Below are 21773 nucleotides of genomic sequence, written 5' to 3'. Positions count from 1 at the left end.
TCAAGGAAACAAATTCTATATTTCTTTCCGTATGTATATATTACAAATTACAATGCAAAATATAATATAATCACACACGATATAGATGATATGATTATACATAATAATTTAATGCTGTCTATTATTTACTTCCTATTTGTCTTGTATATAGCTTGTTTGTACCTATTTATTTGTTTGTTATCTCCCCCATTAAATTTAAGTTCCTCGAGGCCAGGGATCAATTTTTTGACTCTTTTTGTATCCCTAACAGCTCAGTTCCTGGCACATAGTAGGTGCTTAATAAATGTTTATTGGTGGACAAATATATATACACACACAAAGACATGGTCACACACATATAAGAATTCATGCCTTGGATGTATGAGTGTGTGGTGTGGTTGTTCAGTCATGTCCAACTCTTTGTGATCCTATGGACTATATTTTTCATGGAGTTTTCTTGGCAAAGGGCTGGAGGGGTTGGCCATTTCCTTCTCCAATTCATTTTACAGATGAGGAAACCGAGGCAGGCAGAGTTAAGTGACTTGCCCAGGGTTACACAGCTAAGAAGTGTCCCAGTGTGAATTTGAACTAAGGAAGAGGAGTCTTCCTGACTCCCAGCCCCAGGGCTCTATCCTCTGTGCCACCTAGAAGGCCTGGGTCTGCCTTTGTTCCTCAGTAAATTGACAAGGCAAGGGTTTGAGATATCTAGATCTAGATGTAATACATATATATACATACGTGTACACCTCTATGTAGATATATATATATTTTCAATATCTGTCCATCTATCTGATCAATCAATCCTTCCATGTATCTATCTATCCTATCATCTATGTCTCTCCTATCCATCGCTCTGTCCTTTGGTCAGTCCATCCATCCATCTGTCGGTTTGTCTGTCTGTCCATCCCTCATTCTCCTGAAGAGGGAGGAGTAGGGTAGGGGTTTCACTGGAGGTTTGGGAAATACAATGTAAAGAATACTGGGTGTGGGGTCTGAAACCTGTCGGTTGTTCGGCTTTGGGCACATCACCTAACCTCGTGGAGCCTCAGGGTCCTCATCCGTAAAATGTGTAGTCCTGGCTCTAAGAGCCCTCCATTACTTAAATCTCCGATGAAGAGTTTGAACCACAAGCCCTTCGTGCCGCTCCCGGAGGCTCAGTTTCCCTCTATGTAAAACGAGGGACTGTGCTCCACCCCTCCCCACCCTGGGGCTCCGCAGGCCCCGCCCCGGCTCCCCAGCCCAGAGGGCTCCGTGGGCAAAGGGCAGACAGGGGAAGTTTCCATCTGGGAACCTTGATACTAAGGTGCCAGAGGCGTGGGGGGTAAGTGTTTGCGAGCGCACTCGGCCTAGGCCTCGGTGAGGGTCTTGCCAGGACTTCTCGGTCCGCATTAGCGCCTGGTCCCAGCCCCGGCGGAGCGTGACGTCAGCGCTCTGTGCGTGTCCCCTTCCCTCGGCGGCCGGACGTCACGTGCTTCTCTTTCCTGCTACGGCAGCGGGCAGCGACGGCGGGGGTTGCAGGTGAGACGGCTCTGCGCAGGCGCGGGCTGGGGCGTTCGGGGACAGGGAGATGGGCTGGGAACCGTGGGGGCTGGGAACCGTGGGGGCTCGCGCTCCGGTTGCGCTTCCTGTTTCGCCTGGTCCTTCGTGAAATTAAGGGAGATGTCTTAGCAGAAAGAACCCAATGGACCGGGGTTCGAATCTCGGACCTTTGCATACTAGCTGTGTGACCTTGGGCGAGTGACTTCCCCTCCCTGGGCCTCAGTTTCCTCATCTGTAGAATGCTCAGTGCCTCATCTGGTACTTTCTTGCATTTCTCTCCCCTTCCTGGAAATATCCAGAATTCAGTTACTGCCTAAGTAGAAGCTATCCACGTCTTTCTAGAACTTCCTCCCCTCATTCTTCCCCAGCTGGCCAGCCGGAGTCTGAGAGAGCAAAATTGTTCGAAAAAGACGTTGGCAACTTCTCCAAGTCCGCCCCCTCCTCCACCACCTCATTTCTATTGAGGCGCGGTCAGCCTTCCTGGAGCAAGCGCTTCTTAACCTGAGATCCTTAGACTGTGGGTAGGTTTAGAAGGGCCCCGAACTTGGGGCGGATAAAGCATAATAAGCACTTATTTGTGGAACACTACTCCAACACACTTTCCGGCTGTGTGACTCTGGGCGAGTCACTTAACCGCCATTGCCTAGCCTTTACCACTCTTCTGCCTTGGAACCAGCACATAGTATTGATTCTAAAGTGAAAGGTAAGGATTTTAATAAGAAAAAGAAAATAGAACATGTGGCTGGAGGCAGTGAGGTGGCTCAATGGAGAGCTAAGCCTGGAAATTAGAACTTGGGTTCAAATCCAGCCTCAGATACTTCCAGCTATGTGACCCTGGGCAAGTCACTTGACCCTGGTCTGCCTCCATTTCCTCAACCATAAAATGGGGATAATAATAGCATCTACCTCAGAGTTTTTGTGAGGATCAGTAAGATATTTGTAAAGTGCTTGGCACAAAGTAGATAGTATTGGCTATCATTATTATTATTGGGAATAATGCCAATATCAAAGCTCTGTTCTTCTGCCTACAAATGCACAGCACCATTGTGTGAATGTTGGGCACTCCAGTAGCCTTTAATTTTCTTTTTCCAGGTTAGATAACCCACAGCTCCCAAGAGGAATGAAAAGAGTATTAGTTATAAATTCAGAGGGCCTGGATTCACATCTTGAATTTCTCTGAAAATTACCTGCACAACTTTGGAAAACACCTCAATTTTCTGGTCCTTTGTCTCTTCATCTATGAAATGAAAGGCTTGGAGTAGATGCTCTCTGAAGTCCTTTCCAGCCCTAGAACCATAATCTTGTGGACCTAGGGCCCTTTTTCTAGCTGAATTCAGTAACTTAAAGATGCTTCTTTGGAACCTCTCCATCACTCAGAATTTATATTTCAGGAACTTTGTAAATACTTTCTTTATGGTGGTCTATATTTTCTATCTCTGTCTCTGTCTCTGTCTCTCTCTCCAACCTGGAAGGAGAGAGAGAGAGCGAGCTGTGGAGGAGATTGAATAAACAGATTTTGAGCTAAAAGGGAGCACATGGGCCACCTCCTTCAACCTTCTCATCTTACAAGTCAGAAAACAGCATCAGAGAAGCCATTTCCCCCAAGGTCACACAGGAAGTAAGAGACTATGACAGGATTAGCGAATTGATACATGCCTTTGGTGGGCCTGAACTGTTTAAACTATCTGGTTAATAGAAATGCCAGCATTTTCACTTCCTAAGTGATGAACTGTTTTGCAATGACTGTGTCCAAAGGGTTTTTCCTCTTGTTTTTTTTTTTTTTTTTTTTTAAACCCTTGTACTTTGGTGTATTGTCTCATAGGTGGAAGATTGGTAAGGGTGGGCAATGGGGGTCCAGTGACTTGCCCAGGGTCACACAGCTGGGAAGTGGCTGAGGCCGGGTTTGAACCCAGGACCTCCTGTCTCTCGGCCTGACTCTCACTCCACTGAGCTACCCAGCTGCCCCATCCTCTTGGTTTTCTTAATTTGAATATAGGGTCCATAAATCCTGTGTAAATATCTTCTACTTAAAAATAAAGTTTTAAGAACAACCCCTTGCCCCATACCAGCAGACTAACAATTGTATGTGACTGCTGTAGTAACAGCACAAAAGAATTTCATTCTTGTACCATCACTTTGTAAACAAGATGTAACTGAGGGAAAACCTTCTGGAGGTCTATTTTAAGTGTGTATTGGTTGAAGGTTGGGTGTAGTATCATGCAAATCAGGTATCAGTTCCATTCATTTAGAGACTATCCCTTTTTGTTTGGAGGGTAGTATTATTAGCAAGGACTTTGTATTTGTTTGTCTTCATTGGGTAGTCTTGCCTCTCTACTGTTATTTAGTTGCCATTTTGTGACCTTTTTTTGTGACCTCTTTGAAACCCCATTTGGAATTTTCTTGGCAGAGATCCTGGAGTGGTTTGTCATTTCTTTCTCTGGCTTATTTGACAGATGAAGAAACTGAGGCAAACAGGGTGAAATGACTTGTCCAGCGTCACATAGCTAGTGTCTGAGGCCGGATTTGAATCCATAAAGATGAATTTTCCTGGCTTCAGATCCAGCATTCTATCCATTGGGCTATCTAGCTGCCCTTCACTTTAGTTGACTTCTGTTGAGCCCTCCCAAAATGGTAACTGGCAACTTGAACAAAGGGTATCAAAAATGAGAAATCAAGAGAGACTTGTAAGGCTTAGTTCAGGCTTCCCTCCTTTATCAAGCTTTCCTTGCTCTCCCCAGGTGCTTGTCTTCTCTCCTTCCACCCCACATTGTACTGTTCTCTTTTGTGTAAAATTTTGGTGTTCCCCCCACCCCCACCCCCAACATCAGCTCCCTGAGGGCAGGGACCCTTTTGTTGTTGTCTTTGTGTTCTTAGTGTCTGGCATACGTGGCATGTATACATAGTAGGCACTTCATAAATGTGTTAAATTGGTTTCTTCTGACTAAATCAAAGAAAATGGATTTAAGCTAAGATAGCATAGAATTTAACATAAAGAAGAGGGTTTTTTTTCTTTGTTTTGTTTTATTTTCAACTTTTATAACTTTTACATTAGGAGGTTATAGAATTTCTATTCCTAGAAATACATCTGACCTCATTGGTCTACTCTAGATATTTACTAGGAAGCACCATAACATAGCAGATAGACTGGACTTGGAGTCAGGAAGAGCCAGGATTAAGCCTCTCCTCACACGTTTTAGTTGTATAACCTATCTCAGCCTCAGTTTCTTCTATAAAACAGGGATAATTACCACCTTCCTCACGATGTTGTTCTGATGATACCTTTCTGATCGGAAAGTACGGTATTAATATAAGCTGTTACTATTATTTATTTTCCTGAAGCCAGGCTAGGCTTGAGACTCTTTGGGGATTCCTTCTAGTAGTTCTGTGTCAAGAGAATGAATGAGGTCTCCACTCTAAAGGAACTTAAAGGCTGATTTGACTAGGTACTTGCTTCATCCAGAATAAGGAGAGACAACAAAGTTAAAAATCTAATTTGTTGTCCTTCATGTGTGAAGAGGATGTTACTAGATATCTATGTTCTTGCCCAATTCCCCTACCGATCAAAAATTCACATTTGTTAGAACAACTGTTTCAGCGATGGGACTTACACCCTTGAAGTGAGAAAAATGAACTACACATGTAGGACTTCAAACTGTCATCTTTGATGACAGTTTGAAGTTAATTCTTTGATCTCACTGATGCTGGTGCTCCCTCCAACAGTGCAGATTACTACACATCCTCGCCTTCAAATCACGTCCATCTCTGCCCCTTGTTCTCCTGTAAATCCTCCCTGGGGGTCTGCTCAACATGCTCTGGGAACACAGGCTGCCCTTTGGCTCTCACTACGTGCCAAACTCAACTTCTTTTATGGTGTACATCTCTCTGATGATAGCTTTTTCACTCTTCCATGCAATTCTTAGTCAATAATATGTTGCAGCCCATTAAAGCCCACGGTGCACTAGTCCATTGCCCCTTGGATGACTCCCAATTTTAATTCTTTAGAGAGCATAGTATTCTATGATCCTTAGCCATAGAGTATCACCAGAAGAGTATTGATGTTGAAAGATGAGCCTTTGTTTCAGACAGAAACTTAGTCATTAAAAGCACTGTAAAATTTCCTAGAGCTCTCTTGCTTTTTACTTTTAAGCTGAGTTCATTATCCATTTGCAATGGCTAGCCAAAATACATGATCTAATGGGTCAACTCTATGGGTTGTCCATCCAGCACTGTATCCTAGTCTAACATTAGGCAGTGATCATCCACTTGGTTTTTATTGTGTGAATAGTTAAAGTCAAACTTTTTTTTAAACCCTTATCTTCTGTCTTAGAATCAATATTATCTGTTCCAATGCAGAAGAATGGTAAGACCTAGGCTTTTGGGGTTAAGTGATTTGCCCAGGGTCATAAAGCTAGGAGGTATCTGAGGCTAGATTTGATAGAGGCAGGGCCCGTACTCTCCAGGTCTGGCTCTCTATCCACGGAGCCACCTAGCTAGGCCTTAGTATCAGTTCTAAGGCAGAAGAACAGCAAAGGCCAGGCAGTTGAGGTTGTCATTTGCCCAAGGTTACACAGCTAGGAAATGTCTAAAACCAGATTTGATCCCAGGCCCTCCCCAACTCCAGGCCTGCTGTCCATCTAATATGCTACCTACTTAATTGGCCCCTAAGCCAATTTTTTTTTGAACAATTATATATCCCAGTTAGAAGAATCTATTGTTATGGGGCTTGGTGTAATCACTGCAATGTCATGTATAAACAAGAGCATTTCTATCTATTAGTTGATTATAAAGATGTGGTTTGCTATAGAATACTGGTTGTGAAAGCCTGCCTTTCACTTGTGATATCATGCCTTCATCAAGGATTCTCTCCATATGAGTGTAAATTATTCTCATAAAGATTTTATAGAGATGGGAAAGTCGTTATACAAGTTGGCATTTACTGATATTTTCTCAGTTGTCTTTTTGGTAGAAGTAAGGACTGTGTTTTTTCCCCAAGAAATTTGATATTCTACCTTCTCAGATATTTTGAGGATTGAACTCTCAAATCTCTCAAAATTATGTCTCTTCCTCTGTACGCCTTTTCTGTGTACACTTAAGGTAGTCCACCTGCACTTTCTATCTTGTTTTCTTGAGTTCCAAGATTCAAGATTCCTCATGTAACACATCTGGGACTGTCATCTTCAAGTCCAAATGTGGTATTCCTTGGCTTCTGTCCAATTGCATCCTTAAATGCCCTCAGATTGATATGACATAGTTGAATATCTTGCCAAGTTTTCTTTAAACTTTTTTTTATCACTTGCTGTTTTATAAGATTATGTTGCTTATAATCTTCCACCACCCTTTTCTTTAAGATCTTACAAACAAGTTTATAATAGAAATTTATGATACTCTTGGTTGCCATATCACTCTATACAGCAACAAGTTCAGGAGTTTGCTGGCCACAGCTTTTTTTTTTTAAATTTTTTTTTTAATTTTAAACCCTTAACTTCTGTGTATTGACTTATAGGTGGAAGAGTGGTTAGGGTAGGCAATGGGGGTCAAGTGACTTGCCCAGGGTCACATAGCTGGGAAGTGTCTGAGGCCGGATTTGAACCCACGACCCTCCCGTCTCTAGGCCTGGCTCTCAATCCACTGAGCTATCCAGCTGCCCCCTGGCCACAGCTTTTTTTAGGTTCTTTTGGTCTTCTCCTGGTGGCAATTGAGCTACATTTCCTTAGGAAATAGAATGATTCCATGTACACTAATTTTTTTTAATTCTATTTTTTTCAGCATCAGTAGCTTAAGTAGGTCAGATTAAAATTCACTCAGTTGCTCACCATGTTGTCTCATTTTTATTGATTTCAATTAAACATTTATTAAATTCCTACTATGTACCAGGCCCTATGCTAAATGCTGGAGATACAAGTATGGAAAAAAAAAAAGACAGTTCCTGCCCTCAAGGAATTTATAGATTAATGGGAAAGAGAAGGCACAAAAGGAAGCTGACAATATGTAACTTGGGAGAAGATACTTGACCCAAGAGGCTTGATGAGGTCAGTCTGAGAAGCCCCAGAGTAGTGCAACCAGGTGAGAAATGAGGTACCTGAGCTGAGCTCCCTCCTTAAATGGAAGTTTGGAGTTCATGGCTTATCCAGTCTAAGAAGCAGAAGGTGGTGATGTGGTGCAGTCCCAAAGCTAATGGAATGTTTTCTTCTTTCTTTTTTTGAAACCTTTACCCTCTGTCTTCAAATCAATTTTAAGACAGAAGGACAAGGGCTAGGGAATTAAGGTTAAGTGACTTGCCCAGGGTCACAGTTAGGAAGTTTCTGAGGTTAGATTTGAACCCATTTCCTCTTGACCCCAGGCCTGGTATTCTCCCCACTGTGCTACTTAGCTGTCCCTGATGGGATCTTTCTAGATGATATTTTCTTAGTAATGAGTTTTCTAGAGCATGGTGGAGAAAGTCCTTCAAAGAAGTTCCAAAATAGTGCAGCCATATGAGAAAAGATAAAACATGTTCATCCTCACTCCATTAAATTAATAGTCTGACTGCAAAGTGGATTTGCAATAAGTCCTATGTTAGTAAAAAGGTGTTTATTATTTGTCGAAACACAGTTTCATTTCTGGGTGGTGGTGCTTCATGGATTGACAGACAAAAAATTGCTCACCCAGTGGCCTTGCTCTGGGTGATTGGTCTCTGTGTAGTAAGTCAGGCTGGTAGAAAGTTGATATAATCTGTTGCTGGGCCACCATATAAGAACCTGACAGGTTATGTTCCATTGATGTAGTGTTTGAGAAGCCAGGGTCACCCCCACATCATCATGAGGCATCAGACTAGAAGTATTTGGAGTTATTTGTATGGAGTTATTTTCTACTCTAACTCCATGGACTGGCCAGCATACTATCTAGTATAATTTGGATAATAGGTCCAGTTTGTTTTTCCTCTGTGGGTTGTTAGTTGCTGCTGCTGCTGCTTTTTTTTCTTTTCTTTTTTTTTTAAACCCTTAGAATCAATACTGTGTATTGGTTCCAAGGCAGAAGAGTAAGAAGAGCTAGACCATGAGGGTTAAGTGACTTGTCCAGGGTCACATAACCAGGAAGTAACTGAGAGCAGATTTAGACCCAGGACCTCATGTCTCCAGGCCTGGTTCTTTATTCACTGAGCCACCCAGGTGCCCCCAACTTACTCTTTTAATCATGGATTTCACTGGATAGTTCTGGAGCTTAGCACAGTATTCACAAGAAGAAACATCAGGAATGACTCACTATCTATAAAGAACCCTTCTTTCATTTAGAACTTGAGTGTGAAACCTGAACTCATTATCTTTTCCTCCCAGCCCTTCCTACTGCCTCACTTTCTTAAGTAGTCAAATGCCTTGTCCTCCCAGTTCCTTAGGCTAACAGACTTCTTTACTCTGTCTCTCACCCTCCCTATCTGAGCTGTCATTTCTGTCTTCCTAACATCTCTTGTATAATTCCCCTTCTCTCATCTGACACTGCTACCACCTTGGTACAGGCCCTTATCACCTCATGCCTGAAGTAATGCAGTAGCCTCGTGGTTGGTCTCCTGCCTTAATTTTCTCTCCACTCCATCCTCCAGTCGACTGCCAAATTGATTTTCCTAAAACGTAGAGCTGATCATATCACCTCCCTACACAATAAACTTCAGTGACTCCCTGTTCCTCCGGAATCAAATATAGGATTCTCAGTTTGACTTTTATATCCTTTGATAACCTTGTCCCTTCCGACCTTTCCAATCTTCTTACACCTTCCACCTTCCTATGTGCGCAGCAACTCTGCTCTCCTAGATGTTACTCCTACATGACAGTATACTTAATGAGTCCATGCATTTTCTCTTGTGTAGAATGCTTTTTCCTTTCTTTTCCATCTCTTAGCTTCCCTAGATTTCCTTCAGGTCTTGGCTAAAATCCTACCTTTCTTAAGAATCCTTTCCCGATTCCCCTTAAATCTAGTGCCTCCTCCGATATTATCTCCAATTTATCTTATATATGTCTTTTTTGTTCATAGCTGTTCACATGCTGTCTTCTCCATTAGATTAAACTTCTTAAGAGCTAGGATCTATTTTTTGTGTTTCTTTGTAACTCCAGCACTTAGCATAGCCTGGCAAAAAGGCATTCAGTAAATGTTTGCTCACTGACTGGGACATACAGTGGCACACATCTTTAGTGAGCACACCTCTCCTACTTTATGTTTTGTCTGATGTTAATAATCCAAGGGGCATTGAACAGAGTTATTATCTGTTTTGTGTTTTAGGGAATCAAAATATACTTATTATTGGGAGACTACTTTAAGATTGCATTTTACTCTAGAATCAATTTACTCTCGAGTCAATTGGTTGTTTATTAAAAAAATTTTTTGGTAGATATTTTACTAAATTACATGTAATTAGTTTTTTATAACAAAAAATAGACAGAGAAGGATCTTGTATTCACTTTGCTATAGACACTTGTTTGTGAAAGCTCCTTATATTTTCCATCAAGCAGTTCTGTGTATCTGTCATTCTTCCTAAAGATAAGAAAGTAGGCACATGATTTGAGAATTATTTCTAGTGTCTTTTTTAGGGGAAAGATAATATAATCTGTGATTTCTTCCAATCAATTGCTATTTTCCCTTCCCTGATAGGTCTTTTATTTTTTTAAATTTAAATATTTTATTTTCTAGAATAATTTCCCATGGTTACATGATTCTTGTTTTTACTTTCCCCTCTACCCCAATTCATTCCCCGCCCCCATATCCAACACGCATTTCCACTGGTTTTAACATGTGTGATCAATCAAGACCTATTTACATATTGTTGATGTGGTCATTTTGAGTCTATATCCCCAATCATGTCCGCATCATCCCATGTGTTCAAGCAGTTGTTTTTCTTCTGTTTCCACTCCTGTAGTTCTTCCTCTGAATGTGGGTAGCATTCTTTTCCCTCAGAATTATTCTGGGTCATTGCATTGCTGCTAGTACAGAAGTCCATTACACTTGATTGTACCATAGTATATCAGTCTCTGTTATACAGTGTTCTTCTGGCTCTGCTCCTTTCACTCTGCATCACTTCCTGGAGGTCATTCCAGTTCACATGGAATTCCTCCATTTTTTATTCCTTTGAGCGCAATAATATTCCATCACCAACATATACCATAATTTGTTCAGCCATTCCCCAATTGAAGGGCATACTCTTGTTTTCCAGTTTTTTGCCACCACAAAAAGCGTGGCTATAAATATTTTTGTACATGTCTTTTATCTATAATCTCTTTGGGATACAAACCCAGCAATGGTATGGCTGGATCAAAAGGCAGATAGTCTTTTAAAGCTCTTTGGGCATAGTTCCAAATTGCCATCCAGAATGGTTGGATCAGTTCACAACTCCACCAGCAATGCATTACCCTGATATGTCTTTTAAAATGATTCCTCACTATTTTTAAGATTGTGTTGCAGCCAGCCAGGGTTTCAGAAGGTCTTATTCTGGTCTAGCCAAGCATTTTGACTACTTTTCACTTTTTTTTTGAGATGATACAATTAATTTTCCACCATCCTTTATCCAGCCTATTTGCTCTTGGCTGTTATGTCCTTAAAATAATGTCCAAAATATGTCCATTTATGGGAGTCTTCATTGTAGTGGCTACTTTATATCAGTTAGATATAGGTAAGAAGTGAAGATAATCAAGGTCCTTGGCCTCCCCCCACCATTTTTTCAACATTATTGTTTGAATAGGTTGGGTTAAACTTTTTTTCAACTGCATACAGTATGTGTTTTCTCATATTTATTATTTTATCTGATTTGATTTTTATTTTGACCTTTGTTCTCATGACTACCCATCGATTTCCAATGACTTCATCAGTAACTTGTTTTTTTTTTTGCCTGTTAAAGATGTAGTTAATTTTGTTTTGTTTTAATTTTGATACCCAGGTTACCTTCCAGTTCTCCAGGCTCCATCTCTTATCTCTGTATCTTGGCATTGGCCGACCCCCACACCTGGAATAATTCCCCTTCTTGCCTCTGCCTCTTGCAATCTCTGGTTCCTTTTGAAATTGAGCTTAACAATGAAACTTCTTCCATTTAGAGCACTTTACCTCCCAAAATACCTTGGAGTCATTTTGTATTTGTTCTGCATATATAGATGTTGCCACCTTTCTTAGAATGTATCCCTGGTGACATGGTATCTTTCCTTTTTGTCTTTATATGATCAGCAGTTAGCATAGTGCCTTTTCCATAGTAAATACCTAATAAATGCTTTTTGATTTATTGATTATGTAGTTGGGAATCTTTTTTTTTAATTAAACTTTTTTTTAACTTTTCTGTCTTAGAATGAATACTTAGTACAATTGTCCCTCACTATATCACAGTTCACTTACCATGGCTTCACTGTATCACAGAGTTTTCACTATATCATGAAATTTTCACTATATTGTGGGATTTTGTGAATGAATACTGTATGTACACAGCGGAAATGTAGTACACCACTACTACTTGTGCAAGTTTGCCAACATGAGATTGTACGAGACACACTATTGACTGATGGAATGAAAGGCAACCAACCACAGCGATGTGTTCTGTATCCTGGGCGCTGATCGGCTCGGTGACTGTTGCATTGGTCTGTTTGCTCTTCCACTACTTTGCAGATTTTCATCTATCACAGGGGTCTCTGGAACATAACTCCCGCGATAAGTGAGAGATCACTATATTGGTGCCAAGGCAGAAGAGTTGTAAGGCTAGGCAATGGGAATTGTTTGACTTGCCATAGGGTCCGAGGCCAGATCTGAACCCAGGGCCTTTGGACTCCAGGCCTGGCTCTCTATCCACTGAGCCACCCAGCTGTCCCTCCCAATAGTTCTTTAAAACTATTCTTTGATATTAAAATTCTTTGCACAGTTTCCTTTTTTTATATTTACATTATTATAGTTATTGTGTATATTGTTTTCTTTGTTCTGCTGTTTTCAGACTATTATCTTTGTATATGTTTTCCCATGTTTCCTTGAATTCTTCATATGTATTGTTTCTTATACATATATACATAATATTCATGTACCAAAATTTTTTTTTAGCTAGTTCTCAAACAATAGTGTTTGAGAAATCTACTGTGTTTATCTACTGTGTTTCCAGGTCTTTAGTGCCAGAGCGCACTATTATTAATATTTGCTATATATTAGACCTTTCCTTTTGTCTTTGATCCACTTAGGTTGTTTGCCTAGCAGAGGGTGTGGGCATTTTGCACACAAACTCTCTCTCTCTCTCTCTCTCTCTCTCTCTTTCTCTCTCTCTCTCACACACACACAATTCCAAATTGCTTTCTAGAATGATTGAACCAGTGCACAGCTCCAGCAATAGTATGACAGTGGAAACTGGTTAATGTTTAAGGATGTGTCTAAAAAGCATTTAGTGATTTTTTTTCTTCACTTGCCACTGAACACTTAAATTGCATAATTGAGAGGAATTTAATAACTGTCTGCAAATATTTAGTGCATTGTTGGTCCTTAGATATTAAATACTAATTAAGACCAGAGAAGAATTATTAATGGTGGTTGAAACCGGAATGCAAGGAGAAAAATCAAAGGAAAAAAAGTCATGAAGGGCACTTAGCCAGGAGAGAGATCTGCTTTCTGTCTACTTGGCCCCACGGGAATGTAAGAACTGGGTTAGCAGTACTTAGGGCTAGAATCTGTATTGTTCAGTCACTTGAAATTTGGAATATAAAGGTGGAAGGTACGATATATTTGATGGTTTAACTATAAAGTAAATGTTTCATGAGTCCCCTTTGGTATAATGTATTAGAACTGTTCTTGCTTTCTCTATAATAGCTGCATTTGCTTCTGAATTGAGTGATTCCCATGTGGCTGATGGAAGCATAAAGGAAAATGTCCTAAGGAAGTAAAATAGGTGAGGTATATTTATGAAATTTTGAATTCTTTGGGAAAAAATAAGGTAGAAGTTTTGTGGTATTGTTTTTTTAAATTAGCTACTTCAAAATGATTGTTTACAGGACACCTTTTTATAAGACTAGTTAAATATTATTTGGATATCACTTGAACTGTATAGTCAACAGTTTAGTTCTTTATGTTGGATTCTCTAATGGATAATGACAGGATTTCCAGGTTGTTAGGGGAATAATAACTGATTTATAGTGTTGCAAAATTGCAGAATCTTTGAGTGGATATGGGCAGTTTGCTTTTATGATTTCCTGAAATAGTATACCCACGCTGTTTATTTGTTTGCTTGTTTATTAGTCATGGTGTAGGGTTCTAGGAATAAACAAATCATGAAAGTATTAAAGATACATTCAATAACTGATTCTTATGAGCAATATGCTCATGTACCAGATTTATGGATATATTTCTAATATTTCACATAATTAATTTCTGGATCCTTGCATTGAATTGGGGCTCAAATCTTGTGGTATTCAAACCCCTCCCCATGCCTGCAGTCCAAAGATCAAATGAACCTCTGAGCTGTGTATAATTTTCACAAAATCCATGATTTAAAATTTTATTTGAAAAAAAAAAAAAGATTCAGGAAAAGAAGCTTGCTAACTCCTTGAATCCAGAAAATGAAACTGTTTGAAGAAAGATGTCTGTAGAAACCTACATTGCATCAAGAAGATCCAGAATGAACTTTGGGGTGTGATTATTGAACTAAAGGGGGTTGAACACATTTATTTTGAATATAAACTTTTATGCCAAAGGGGACTGCCCCCTAATTGGCTTTTTGTCAATGTGCCTAGCAAACATTGGTTTTGCTTTCTCTCTTCTATTTCCCTCTTATCTCTAACTATTGTAGTTTCCTCTTAGAAGGTGCAATATTGGATGTACCTGTAGGTAGAAGATTTTTAGTGGTACAAGCTGATTATGTTAAATGAGCCATTGGGGAGACTAGTCTACCAAAGGATCACAGTGGGGATTGTGAAGATGGAATTAACTCTCCCCTCACCTACTTTTAAATTTAATCACCAGAAGAATATATACCCTACTTAATGCCTAAGTAGGGGAGGTCCACAACCCACATAACAACTTAGAAATGACTGACTGCCCCTTGGGTAGTCCTAAGAAAATTTATAAACTACAATTGGTCCACGTAAAGTGGAGGAAGGCATAGGAAGTGACACAAAGAAGGGTCTTTAAAAATACTTGCAACTTCCTGTGAGAGGAGAGTTTTTGCAAGAAGTTTTTCTGAGTTGTAGTTGGAGCTCTTTTGGAGGATCTGAAGGCTGGTGGAGGATCTTCTCTTTGGACTACCATGTGGGTGAGTGAAAAAGGCTGACTTCTTTCCTGGCTCCAGGAAGGACTAGCTTCCGAAGAGGTCCCTTGTCTTGGAGGAGGCCCCGTAGCTGGAACCCTTGTTTTATTCACCACTGGCCCCTCTGACTCATGGTCCTCCGGTGGAGGGTTAATGAGCCCTGCCTGGTTCGAACTGGTTCTGAGTAATTATCTAGTGTGATAGGATAGATACATTCTCTACCCTTTCTCTCATTTCTAGCATTCTCATTTCATTTGCAAAATCATTTTTACCTCTTCATTTATTTCTTCTAGGAATTTTTATTTACCTTATGCCCAACCTGTTTTTCTTGGGAATAGGAAAGGGAATAAATTTCTACTAAGTGCCTACTATGTGCCAGGCACTGTGCTAAGCACTTTGCAAATATTATCTTCTTTGATCCTTTCAGTGACCCTGGGAAGTTGGTGTTATTATTCCCATTTTTCAGTTGAAGAGTTTGAGGTAGATGGAGGTGAAGTCCTCCAGGGTCACATGACTGCTAAGCATCTGAGGCTGCATTTGAACTCAGGTCTTCCTGACTCTAGACCTAACACTCTGTCCTCTTTGCTTATAGATATTTTACAGGTAATCTTCTGGGTTTGTCAGGGCACTGCTGGTACCATGTATAACCCTCTATGGTAGAAATCTTTGTTTATTCATTTCTCTTGCTTTATTTCCTGAATTGGAACTTCATGTTAGGTCTCCTTATACTTCTAGAAGGAATATCTGAGTCATGTTTGGCCCTGATTTGTGTCCTCTGGGGTCCCACTACTGCTTTCTCAACACGGCAAGTGTTATGCTATTCAAGAATCTCAGGGGCAGCTCAGGTCAGGTACCTGCCAACAGGTGTTCCTCTGTTCTAGGGTAAAGTCAAGTCACTGTCCTGATCTGAGCTTTGCAAGCTCCTGAACCCAGTTTGAGTATGGGAGATTGTGAGCTCTTTTGAAGACAGAGATTTTCTTTTGCCTCTTTTTGTATCCTCGCACGTAGTGCCTGGCATATAGTTGGTGGTTGATAAATGTTTATTGACCAACTGAGATTTAGTGATAGGTTTGTGCCTGGTTGACTGCTGCTGGCCCAAGTCCCTGGTCTTGCCTGGCCTGTTTTCTCAGCTGCAGGCCTCAGACTGAGCTTCAGAATCACTTAGATGCTACTTGCTTCTATTTCTTTCTTAGGTTATAGCTTCAGGCCTCCAGACAACCATTCCTTGTTCTAGTATGCAGCCATAGAGCTCAGATCCTTTCCATGCAGGGTTATCCCTCATGGGTCTGGGAACTAAGTCTTCAGTCAGGGAGACACAACCTCAGGTTGTCCCTCCTGGATCAGCAATTATTTCTTGCATCAGTACATAGCCATTGGCCCCATTTTGGTCTCAGAGCACAGCATTTTCCTGGCTATACCTGGTCCCCCAGCCTTCAGACTTCTGCCTGTTTCCTTGCTTTGCCCTTTCCTGGAAAAATGACCCACTTTGATTTTTCCTTGGATTTCTTCATTATGACTAGGTTTTACTCTCTTTGTCTCTGTTGGGAAATTTTGGGGGAGAGCTTGGTGATGTTTCTTCCTACTGCTCCACCATCTTTGCTGGTTCATGTCTAGTCTTTTTGAAGCTCTCTAGAGGAGGAGGAGGGACCATTTTTGCCTCAGGCAGCTCATTTCCAATCCACTTTTGGACAACTCTACCTATTAAGAAGTTTTTCCTTTGTCGTTGTTATTGTCTAACCCTTCATGACTCCATTTGAAGTTTTTTTGACAAAGATATTGGAAAGACCATTTCCTTTTGGAGGAAACTGAGGCAAACTAGGTGAAATGACTTGTTCAGAGTCACATAACTAGTAAGCATCTAAGGACAGAGTTGAATTCAGGAAGATTAGTCTTCCGGACCCTAGATCCAGCACTCTAACCACTGTGCTACCTAGGGGCCCCAAGTTTTTCCTTAGAGTGACCCAAAATTACCCCCCTGCAACTTTACCTGTTTTTCTTACTCCTAGAACAATTTGCTAGAGACTCCATCCCTTTGAGATTAACATCAATCCATTAATTACTAACCTTTTGGTTAGGACATACTACCATACTATCATTTATGTAGCTGTCTTATCACTAAGGCTGTCTCAGAAATCTTTGTCAGGTGCCTGCCAAGTGGGCAGTGTCCACAGCATTCTGCTGAACCATCAAGCTAAATAAAGTGAATGTCTTTGTTGTTATCGTCATCATTCTCATGAGAGGCTGTATGGTGTAGAGTGCCAGCCCCTAACACATTCTGGCTGTGACTAGTCAATTTATTTAGCTTTTCCATGTTCAAGGCAACTTTTTCCTCTTCTAGGAGTTCTCTCCCCTCCCAATAATGATGATTACAGATCTTCAGAATTGTAAGGGACCCCAAATGATTGATGAATGGTGATCTCACCTTTGCTCAGACCTCCAGTGGGAGGCCACCATTACGTATAGCTCTACTTGGTTATTTTCTTTTTATTTCTTTTTTAGTTGTGAACTTAACAATCATCAAATAAAAAATTCCAATATACAGAGAACTGGAAAAGAATGTATACAAAACTAAGGCATTCTCATACCTAGTTTTTTTTTTTTTAGTTAATGTTAAATTTAACAAGGTAGCAACAAAATTTTCCTGTGTTTGTGTCACCCTTTTAATAGAATAAAGCTTCTTTTTTTTATTTCTTGCTCTCCATGTGTTTTCGTGTTTTATTGATGCTCTTTTCATTGGTATCTCTAATTAGTAGGAAGTTTTCCTGACACCAAGCCTAAATTTGCCTCTTTTCAATTGCAACTGCTAGCATCTACTTCTGCTCTCTGGGACAAAAAAGAGCAAGTCTAATTCTCCCTTCACTAATATTTAATAACAATGGTAGACACTTAACTAGCTATTAAAGATTTACAGACCTCTTTCTTCCCCACTGCCCTGTGAGGTAAATTGACTTGCCCCTGGTCATGTAGCTAGTAAGATGTTGAACTTGGAACACCAATACAGCTATTTATTTTACCTTGTTTTGTGTCTTAATTAATATCTGACATGCAAAACTTAGCTATGGGTGAGTCTGTCCTTTTTCAATAGATCATCTCTCTGCAGGCAGAGTTGTCTAGGAGTTTTATGTGGAGGTGTTAAAATCTGGTAATCTGACACCAACATGATGTTTTTGTTTGCTTTGCTTTTTAACAATGTTTGCCTCCAAATAAATTTTGTGTTCATTTCCCTAGCTTAGTTCAGTCACCCTCCCCCTCCCCTCCAAGCTTTCACTTTCTGTCTTAATAACAACTCTAAAACAGAAAGACAAGGGCCAGGCAAATGGGGCCAAGTGACTTGTCCAAGGTCACACAGCTAGGAAGGGTCTTGGGTTCAGATTTGAGCCCAGGACCTTCTTTCTTCAGGCCTGGCTTTCTATCCACTGTGCTAACTGCTCCATTGCTTAGTTTTTGCTTCATATTACTCTGTAGAAATTCATATCTTAACTGTCACCACAAAACCTTCAGCATGCCAGCTTTGATATTTTTAAAGTGATTTTTGCAGTATCCACTCAGGACAAAGTGGGGACTGTTGAATTAATGTCATTTGTTCCAATAAGTCTGATTTGAATCTGCATTTCATACCCTTCTGGGGGTAGTGCTTTAATTTACTCTTGAGGTCTGAATGCTATTTATGAAATGCCTGATAATTTTTAACATCACTTTTAAGAGTTCTTTATTATCACTTAATTCCCTATCATAGCTACTTTGAAAAATTATTGATGTCATCTCAATTTTTTTAAGTGGGAAAATTTATCTAGAAGATTTTTATTCTCAAGATTTGCTAGGAGTCCCAAAGGCAGTCAGTGCTAAGAGTCTGGTATAGTTATAGAAAAATATAGGATTAGAAATGATGGTGGTCAGCTAGTCTACTAGGAAACATGCAGGTCACATAGCCAGATAGTTTCAGACCTGAAATTAGAATACAGATCTGTCCAAGTTGCAGGATCATCATATCATAGATTTATTTATTAAATTTGTTTATTTTATCAATTACATGTAATATATTTCCACATAAGTTTTCCGAAGTTATCTGATCCAAGTTGTCTCCCTTTCCTCCCCTCTCTCAGTGCTGATAGGCAATTTGATCAGGGTTATACATGTATTATCATGCAAAACATTTCCATTTTGTTCATTTTTGTAAATGAATAATAATAAAAAAAACCAAAATCCAAATAAACAAGTGAAAAATTGTATGTTTTCACCTGCATTCTGACTCCAACATTTCTTATTCTGGAGGTAGAGAGCATTCTTTGTCATAAGTCCCTCAAAATTGTCCTGGATCATCCTGTTGCTGAGAGTAGCTAAGTCTTTCTCAGTTGCAGAGCATAGATTTGGAATTACAAAGGGCTTTAGAGATGATCCAGTCCCAACCCCTCATTTTACCAATGAGACTCAGAGAGAGCTCTTTCTTCCAATTCTAGAACTATGATCTCAAACAAACTGTCCAAGATGACCTAGAGTTCCAAGTCATATCTTGTCTTAGGTTCTGTGACAATAGCATTAAATAAGGACCAACCTGCCTTGTTTCTTAGGGTGATGATATTGATGCTGCCATGGGTGTATACCAAACCAATTTTTTGTAGTCTTTTTTTTTTTAAACTCTTACCTTCTGTCTTAGATTTGATATTAAAATATTAGTTCTAAGGTAGAAGAATGGTAAGGTTTCGGTGATCAGGGTTAAGTGACTTGCCCAGAATCACACAGCCAGAAAGTATCTGGGGATCATACTTGAACCCAGGACCTCTTCCCTCTAGACCTGGCTTTCTAGGCACTGAGCACCTTGCTGTGCTACCCCACCCCTGTCTTTTTTTTTTTTTTTTTTTAAGTCTTTTTGAAGTGCATCAGACCAGGTCATGTTGAAAATCCTTGTTCATCCGGGGAAGATATTGCAATTTTTAGTCTCTGTGCCTTACAGGGAAAAATGGAATAATCTGATAGGATTTCACTCCACCGTACAGACCTTCTGTTTGTACAGTGAACTGGCTGCCTGGAATACTAGGCTCTTTAGCTTGACTCTGCTAAGTGTAGTCACTTCCAATTAACACCCCTGTTAACATCTCTCTTTCTCTTTCATCAGCAAAAATCTGTCCTTGAAGCCATAACCTAGAAAGACTATAGTAGTCCCTTTTCTATTTGCAGGCTTCCTTTGTTTTCAGATTTCTCTCCAGCCTGTAAAGCAAATACCAAAGGATTTGTAAGAATTTGTTAGACTTGAGAATGGAAAGCATGTTAAGCTATCATGATTTGGTTTCACTATTATTTTCTTTCCATAAAAATATCCCACTTGTTTATTGCAGTTCTTGTTTTCTGAAGTCCACCCCAGATGTTTCCTTATAATATGGAGATTTTCTTTACTGTTAAAAAAATAAAAATCAAGGGATTTATGCAAAATACCAGCGCATTTTGGATTTTTTAAAAATGGGGCAGAACAGATATGTTAATGTGACTTTTTAAAAAATTGTATATTATTTTTTCCCTTCCAATAGACCATTACTCTCTTAAACCCCAGACATAATTTGGTTCTGTGTCAGAACCTTACTTATTTAAATGTTGGCTATTTTAGTGACTGTGTGCTTGGTAGAGCCTAGGGAGATAATGTGACTTTAGCTATAAGGGGTAAGAATCTCATAATGTTCAAAGTAGTACTGTTGAAGCTAGATATATGGTTTTGCATAAGTGGATAGAGGCGTTGGTTTGGTTTTTTGTTTTTGTTTTTGCCAAAATTCTGCCTCTGAAGTCATCCGCATTGTTTTTGGAGAAAGGGAAGAATAGAACATCTAAGCTGTACATCTTCTCCCAATCTCTCTAAGAAGCTGAAATTAGCTTCTGGATAGGTTAACCCCTGGATAGGTTACTGTTGAAAATCCTTTTTTCTATCAAGGACCACTGACCCAGAGAATAATTTCAGCAGAAGGCTATAGATAAGTAAAAAGCAATTTAATTTACATTTTTGTGGAGAAGAGGGATAATAGCTTTAGATAGAGAAATAAATATAATTGATTCTACTTACTGACTTTAAAAACGAAGACATGGGAAAGCTATGTGGCTTATGCATAGAGGCCAGGCCTGGAGACAGGAAGTCCTGGGTTGAAATTTGGCCTTAGATACTTCTTAGTTGTGTGACTTCAGGCAAGTCACGTAATCTCGTAAAAATCGTATATACCAATACATAGTATTGATTCCAAGACAAAAGGTAAAGGTTTGGTGTTTTTTTTTTTTTTTTAAGAATATTCAACCATTCAACAACTACATGGTAAATGATGATATATATAACTTCAGTTCTATCCTAGGAGAAAATATATAAGGAAAGAAAGACAAAAGTGATGGAAAGAAATAGAGAGCAAAGTGCAGCAAGGAGTTGCTGGACATCAGATTCATCCCCACAGAGCTTGAGAGAGCTACAAGTAGAGAACATAAGAGATGGACAGAATGAGGAGAAAAAGAAACAGAGGGTGGGAAAGACTTTGAGTTAAGGGCAAAGGTAAATTGCTTAGGTGACATCTTGTTCTTGGGCTGTAGGGAGCAGAATAAGTTATCATGCATTATCATTGCCCTTTGAAATTATGCTGAGCTCTTTATTACCTTCAGCCCTTTATTTAAAAGTTTTTTCTCTCTTATTTTATATTGATGCTTTCTGCTTTCACATCATATTTATTTCCAAATAGATTCCTCCCTTCACCTTTCTCCAGTTAGTTGAAAAATATAATGGAAAGAGAGATTAAAAAAACCCCAAACAGCAATATTAGCCAAATATCAACTGTGCCTGACATATGTACAATGTTTCACATCTATAGCCCCTCATCACTTCAGATGATGAGAAAGGTACATTTTCTCAAATACAGGGCCAAGCTTGATCATTATAATTATCCAGAGTCAGTTTCATTTTTTTGTTCTTTCTTTTTATATTATTATAGTCATTACTTATATTATTTTCCTGGTTCTGCTTATTTCACTTTGTATCAGTTCATCTAGATCTTCCTCATGCTTCTCTGAATTCTTT

The 21773-nt window shown here is 39.6% G+C and overlaps 1 protein-coding gene across 1 annotated transcript in view; it reads left to right on the top strand.

Annotated features, from left to right (window-relative positions):
- Nucleotides 1-1446: 1446 nt before the first annotated feature.
- The window catches only part of ACSF3 (acyl-CoA synthetase family member 3), a 219483-nt gene continuing 199156 nt past the window's right edge, over nt 1447-21773 (top strand). Inside the window, exon 1 of the mRNA XM_044663171.1 lies at nt 1447-1497. The gene's annotated coding sequence lies outside the window, so the exon portion shown is untranslated. The remainder of the gene's footprint in view (nt 1498-21773) is intronic.

Source organism: Gracilinanus agilis, chromosome 2 (assembly GCF_016433145.1).
Source record: "Gracilinanus agilis isolate LMUSP501 chromosome 2, AgileGrace, whole genome shotgun sequence".
Taxonomy (NCBI): Eukaryota; Metazoa; Chordata; class Mammalia; order Didelphimorphia; family Didelphidae; genus Gracilinanus; species Gracilinanus agilis.
The sequence above is the reverse complement of the archived record's forward strand: the minus strand, read 5'-3'. Positions and strand labels throughout refer to the sequence as shown.